Consider the following 7,390-nt stretch of genomic DNA (forward strand, 5'->3'; position numbering starts at 1 on the left):
TGGAAGCAGCGTAACAGAAAGGTGCTTGAGGCACGATCATCAGAATGTAAATGGTTAGGTTCGGGGGATTATTTTCTTTATATACTTCTGTTTTTTTAAAAAAAATCTTTTAAGTATGTATAAATCACATAGTAGAAAACTTACAGCCATTTTTTATCATGAAAAAGATTTTAGGGGCACCTGGCTGGCTCATTTGGTGGAGCATGCAACTCTTGATCTCAGGGTTGTGAGTTCGAGCCCCACGTTGGGTGTAGAGATTACGTAAAAATAAAATCTTAAAAAAAAAAAAGGAAAGAAAGAAAAAGATTTTAAAACTACAGAAGTTGACTTCCTCCCTAGATGATGTCATCTTGTCCATGGCTCCCTGTATGCTGATGGTTCTTGAATTTTTATCTGTACTCCTAACCATGGTCAAGAGCCACACGTTCATTGACTAAGATGTCTATTCAACAGCTCCACCTGTAGGAGCATTTGAAACGGGACAGAGTCCCTATGGCATGATTCTCTCCCCTTCAATAGGCTCTTGCTCGTCTTTCCCATCCCACCACCGTTTAACCAGTTGATCAGACCCTCCCAGATCAAATGTTGGAAGTTAGTCCTGATTCTTCGTGTCTCTGATCCCACATTCAACCCGAGGGCAATCCCTCTCAGGTCTGCATTCAAAATATGCTCTCCATCCTGCTATTTTTGTGCTAAGTTTGGTTAAGGTGGTGTCTGCCATACTTTGCCTTTGTAAAGGAAACTTCTATTCAAAATTGAAAAATACTCTGTTGAATGATATTTTGAAATTGTGTGAGTGTTCTGTGTCCCTGGCATTTCATCCAATGATCTGAACATCCATTATTGAGCCTTACTTGAATCAATTATTACGTTGGTGATTGCAAAATGATAATTTTTCTCATTTTCTCATTTCTTGTATTTTTATCCTATATTGTTCTGTGAAGAACTTTTCTTCCTGTCCTCTCTTTGAGCATTGATGTGGATTCATGGATTATTTTTTAATTCAATGAGCTATAATCCATTTTTGTCATCTTTCTTTTTTATACTCGAATTTCCCAAAGTTGGCCATCTCTGGCAAGCTGTCTTTTGACATGTCCTCATTAGTCTTGCAAGACACCCTTGTTTTCTGGCACAGCAGAATTGGGATAGATGGGAACATTGAAATATAACTTCATATTGGATTAAACTCGGGCGTGATCATAGTAGCGTGGTTGTGTAGGAGAATGTCCTTGCTCTTAGAAGATGTTCTGAGGTCTCACAGGGCACAGTGTTGTGATGTCTGTCAATAACTCCCAAATGAGGGGAGAGAAGAAGGAACAAATGCACAAAATTTCAACAATTGGTGAGGCTGACATAGATTAAAACTATACTTTTCTTTCAACCTCTTTGTAGACCAGTTGAACTTTTTCAAAATAAAAGTCATGGAAAAGACGGGCCCTGTCTTTGAAAAGACAGGAGCCACCGGTCGTGCCCTCCACTGCCGCCATGCTGATCGTCAGCATTGCTGTGCTTCCTGCACACTCCTTCCTGGTCCCCCCCTTCTCCCCTCCCCCTACACTCCTTTCTCAAAGAGCTGCCAAAGGACGTGTTTCAAGACTTAAATCAGAACTGGCCATTGCCTTGCCTGAAGCTCTCCTTGCCTCCTGAAATGGATCTAAATTTCTTACCAAGGCCTCTAAGTCTTCCGTGGTCTGGCCCCTCCCCGCCTTCTGTCCTCGCCTCCTGCCACTTGTCCACTCGCTCTGCCCAGCCTCAGCGCCTTTACACAGGCTCTTCCCACCATCTGAACACTCTTCCCCCAGATTGTCACATGGCTTTTTCTCATCATTCACACTTCTACTCAATGCCACCTCCACTGAGAAGCCCTCTCTGCCCACTCTGACTTAGCTTCCCGCCTAGTCAGACTCTGTCCTTGACCCAACTTAATTTTCTTCTTAGCGGTTGTTTGTTGTCTGTGTCCCCTGCTGGAATCTCACAAGCCCCAGAGCCGACACCTTGTCTGTTCAACACTCTATCCTTAGCACGAAGTACACAGCCTCACACATAGTAGGTGTACAATAAATACTTACTGAATAAAGTGATGTAGACACGTTCCTAGATGTGCTTGTGCAACGAATGCACACTCACACAGAGGAACACACACAAATGCTCACGAGGTACCTGTTGAGAAACAGAGCTGTATAGAAACATCCCTGAACAGACATAACAATTATATAGTTCCTACGCACGCTTGTATAGTACGCACGAAGACATACACTCACACTCACGTCCATGTATTTCAAGCATTGACATACACAGGCACACACAGGCTCACACAGTCTCTCTCTCTCTCTCTCTCACACACACACACACAGATGCACACAAAGATAGAGATGCTCAGATGTAGGGACAGAAGTGAATACCTCCCGCACTCTTGCATGTGTGTGCGTGCACACACTTCGCCTTTGCCTGGCCTCGGCTTTTGCACCCTTGCTAAGCCTGGTTTGGGTGTACACTGCTGGGCCACTCAGCAGCCCTTGGCCAGGAGGCCCCACACCTCCTGGCAATGCTCCTCTCTCAGGACAGATCATCTAGGAGGGGGTCGGGGCCGCCGGGCAGGTGCCCCTTGATTTATAACTGCTGCAAGGCCTGTGTGGAGCGACAATGTCACAGAGGCCATTAGCTGTCTGGACCGAGCTGTAAAACACGCTGGGCTCAGCACCCTCTGTTCTGGTCACACTCACCTCTGTAGTCACCCTGCCTCCCTGGGACAGCACCTCGGTACCAAAAGCAGTGACCTCTCACAGCTACACAGGAAGGAGACAAGGGCTGCGGGGAAGGCCCTCAGGGCTCCCCAGGTGTCTACCCACACGGTGGGGCCAAGCGTGACCCAATGGCACGGGAGCAGCAGACGGTAGTGGTCTTCAGAAATTCGAGGTGGACTAGTATATGTTCTGCCCACATACAACTAGCGCGAGCAGGCGCTGAGTCCGGAGCGGGCTCCAGGTTACCAGGACAGGGGCTGAGAGGGCACCTGGGCCCCCAGGCACACTCAGTGCAGGCCCAGATAGCAGACCAGCCCTAGAACCCAGTAGCTCGTGCAGGCCAGACTGTCCACTGCTGCCTGCCCGGCATGCATAGGACTCTGGTCTGAACTCGTGGAACGTCTCAGGGGCAGGATGTCTCCATTACCCCAGATGCCCAGGGGGGAGGCCCTGAGGAGACCTTTGTGGCCAGCTTTCGCCACCTCCTCTTCCTCTGGAGCCTTCAGGTGACACCCTGTGCTAGGCTCAGGAAGTGGAGGGGTAGGTTCCCAAGGGGCCCTGATGATATGTTCCAAAGCCTAAAGGCTGGACGGGACAGTTTGTTCAGGAGACATAGCTGTGAACAAGGGCCAGCACAATGGAGGGCTGAGGCCAGGGGGGTGGGAGGGATATGGTGTGCTCAACACAGGAGAGAAGCCCAGCCCAGCTGGAAGAGAGGGCGAGGGAGTGAATGGCGGGGTGGGGGACTACAGTCAGGTGGTCAGATCCTCAAGATGAGGATTTGGGGTTTGAACATAAAGGTACTGGGGAACCACAGATGGTTCTAGAGCAGAGGAGTGATGTGATCTGATTTGACACAGTGTTCCTTGCCATCTCATGCAGCATATCACCTCATTAAAGGAGTGCAAAGGTGGACCAGGACAGGAAAAAGGAGGGAAGACATTTTGTAGAGAGTTAGGGACTGTGCACCAGCCTGTTTTTTGCCAAAGGAACACTGCTTGCAACCAGTTTTCAACCAAGAGGATGAATTTCTTGCATCCATCCATCCGTCCATCCACCCATCCGTCCATGCATTCGTGTGTCCATCAGCATTTGGGCCTCGTGGAGATGAGAAATAAACCCGATCCTGCCATTCAGCGGTGTTCAGTCCAGTAGAGGAAGAGGAAAGGGAAGAGGCAGAATCTGGGGGTCAGCATTTATGGGGTGCCTATTGTATGCAGGACATCAAATCAGGCAGCTGACATGCAAGATCTTTTGACTTCATAGTCATCTGGGAGAGGGAGGTCCTTCCCATGCCATTTTATAGGCAAGAAAACTGAGACTCAGGGAGTGAAGCCACCTGCTCAAGTCCTCATAGAGGGCTCTGGGCCCAGGCAGAAAGGGCTTAGAGAGTGGTAGAGAGCAGCCGGAGGCTCTTCAAGGGTCATTTCCGCCCTTGTCTTCAGGCCCTGTGAGGTTCTGAAGTTCCCAGAAAGGATGAGACCCTGGGGGATTGGACCAACAGCCCAGCGCTGCCTCCCCCCTCGGCCCGTGATTAATGCCTGACAGTCCTTCTACTCACAGGGAACTCATCAGACTAATATTTCCTGATGTGAACTCCGTGTTGCCCTAGAATGAGAAACCCCAGCCCCCTCGCATTCTGTACCCCAGATGAATGGGCTCCCGTCCTAGGGTCTGTGAGTGATGCGGCCTGTGTCTGCAGAGGGAGGTCGATAAAGGCCCTTCGTCAGCAGAAGCGCAGCCTCTCCCGCTGGCCAGCAGGCCCTGGTACACCTCCCCATGCTGCTTCACGGCTCCCCTGGACTGCCTATCGGAAATGGGGGGGGGCAAGGTCAATGCCTAGCAGATGGGGGGAGGGAGGGCCCTGTGAAGGAAGGGCCGGGCCTTCTCCTGCCCTGCTGCAGAAACCAGGGCCCTGGGGACCAAAAGGAAGGGGCAGGGTCTGCTAACATTTTGATCCAGTGAGCTCAAGGAGGGTGGAGGCCTGTAGCCCAAGGTTGTGAGCAGATGCCTGTTGAAGGCAACATAGGACCTCAAAGGCTCTGTGGAGGATGTTGGAACCAAGTGATTCTAGGAATAGAAACACCAGTGGTCGTGCCATAAGAGAAGCAAAGAAGAAATAACTGGCACCATTGACTGAATGCTTGCTATGTGCCAGGCATGGTGCCAAACACTGATAACACATTATTACTTTCAATCCTCAGAGAGTTCTATGGAATAAGGTGGCATTATCCCATTTTACAGATGGGAAAAGTGAGGCCAAGAGCAGTTAGATGATACTTTAAATAGAGGTGTACTAGGATTCAACTCTAGAGATTTCTACCTTCAAACCTGTGCTTTTAACCATTCATCATCCGACCCTTCCACTGATATTTGTAAAGTAGTGCCTTTGCAGGAGGCATAGAGGAGGGCGCTGAGAATGCCCGAGCCGGGCACCATCCCTGTGCTCACGGGGCTTGCAGTCTCGTGGGGAAACAACATCAAACAAGGTAACTTCAGTGAGAGGGCGGGTGGGGGCAGGTGCTCAAGGGATGTTTTGTCCAAAGGAAGGGGGGGGTGTCTTGTCTTGCCCTAAGGAGAAGCCAGTCCAACTCCCCAGTGTGGGTCTTGAGGACCCTTGAGGTGGCCAAAGTTAGAAAGAATCTAGGGCTAAGGGTCAGTGCATTGAAGGCCAAAGGTGAGGCAAAGAGAGTGGCCCTCCTGAGGAGCCATTAGCAGAAGACGGGGTCAGGATGTGGATGCAGGTGGAAAGGAAATGGCCAGAGGAAGCAAGGGGTCTCCTGTGAGAAGGAGGCAGCTGTCATGATCTGAGCTGTGTGGTCCCTGACTGGGTCGTGTGTTGGACCAGCTTGAAGGCAGAGGTCAAGAAGCACAGCTGTCCACACCTCAGAGGTGTTTTTCAACAACATGTCGACAGTAGCACCAGGACGACAGGTTCACAGGAGGTCTCCAGCCAGCAGCCAGAAGCTCCCAGAGCACTTGTGACTTTCGGGGATGGGACCTGGCATGGATTATGCAGGGGGTTCAAGTCCTAGCCAAGCAGGGTGGGTTCAGGACAGAATTCAAAGTTCAGCAGGAAGAAGGAGGCTGAGGGTGGTAGCCAAATCTGGGCAGACCCAGAGCTAGGGTTCAGGGCAGTAATAGTAATACCTGAGGCTACCTGCTGGAGGCGCTGTAGCCACCAATCAGCTCTTCACCCTGTCAGGACTGGGGAGGAGGGCTTCAGTCGGGAGGGGCAAGGAGACAGAGCCACCCCATTCCTGGGGCTGCCAGGGGCTGGCCTGATGGAGAGGAAATCAGCCCCAATCCTGGCTGCAAAGAGCTTGTCCTTCCTGGGCCCTTCCTGCTCATGGCTCCACCCTGTTTCTGAATTTGCTCTGAACCTGACCTTCAATTATCCTTGACCCTTACTCTGTCCCTGATCCCCATTCCTGAACCTTACCCCAATCCTGAAATTTCTTCCATCTCTGAGCCTCAGCCCTTCCTGGACCCTCCACCCCCACCTCATTCCACCCCAGTCCTGAGCCGCACCCCTCCCTATTCACTTACCCCACCTCTGACTCCTGCCCCACCCCTGCCATCTCACACCCATCCCAGATCCTCCCCCCTACTACCCCCCCCACCCCTGCCCTGTCTCTGAATTGAGCTCAAGATGTGTTGCTTATATTCCTTATGAGTTATTTTAAAGCTGAGAGGTTCCTGTTTTCTTTGAGGGCCAAAAAAACCAGGTGGGAATTTCAAAATGCCCGTATTAAAATGCCACTTACAGCGTCAGTCCACAGCTTGAGACATCAGAATAGTGGTTCCCCTTTGTGGGAAGGGGGGGCGCAGAGAATGGAGGGAGGGCACGGGGGCCCATCTGGGGGTTTCTGTAATGTTTCTTGATATGGGTGTTGGGTGCACAGGTGTATTCGTTAGGGAAGATAAATCAAACGATAGACTTATGATTTGTGCACCTTTCCGTATCTATGTTATATTTCAGTAGAAAGTTTTTTAAAAATGCCCTGTAGTCTGAGCGGTTTGGGCCCTCAGGGAAACCAGGATGGCCCAGGGTCGTTGTGGCTGATGAGACATGGCCTGGGAGGCTGGTCAGGCCAGTTCTGCCCTAAATGGGCCTTAGAAAAGCACTCTCGGGTTCCCAGTGTTCCCAGGACAAGCGTTCACCCCAGCAGGATGCTGACAGCAAGTCCCCTCCACCCGACCATACACCCCACTGTCCCCTGGGACCCTGTCTTGGTGCCAGCTGCCTTCCTACCCTAACAGCTGTATTTTTTCAGGTACAATATGACAGGCTCCATCTATTCCTGTTATATATTTCCCAGTAAATGGACAAGGTGAAAACAGTGTCAGTTCAAATCACTATCATGACACTTAATTCTGATTTACTGTACCTTTTGCTGCAATCTTGAAAGTGCCTGCGTCCGTGCCGAGCTGGTTTGCCCAGCCAGGCCCCACGGGGTCGATGTTAAGATCAGTTTCAATAAAAGAATTTAGGGTAAGGCAGTCCCGGGTGGGCAGGGGGCAAGCCGGGGCCCAGAGGACGAGCCAGCAGAGACGCGGACGCCACAGCTCTCCCACACCTCCCTCCCACCGACTCTTTGTCCCCGGCCCTGTGTTTGCAGCAGCTGGGAAATTTATGGAGGCTC

This window comes from Ailuropoda melanoleuca, chromosome 7, assembly GCF_002007445.2.
Source record: "Ailuropoda melanoleuca isolate Jingjing chromosome 7, ASM200744v2, whole genome shotgun sequence".
Lineage (NCBI taxonomy): Eukaryota > Metazoa > Chordata > Mammalia > Carnivora > Ursidae > Ailuropoda > Ailuropoda melanoleuca.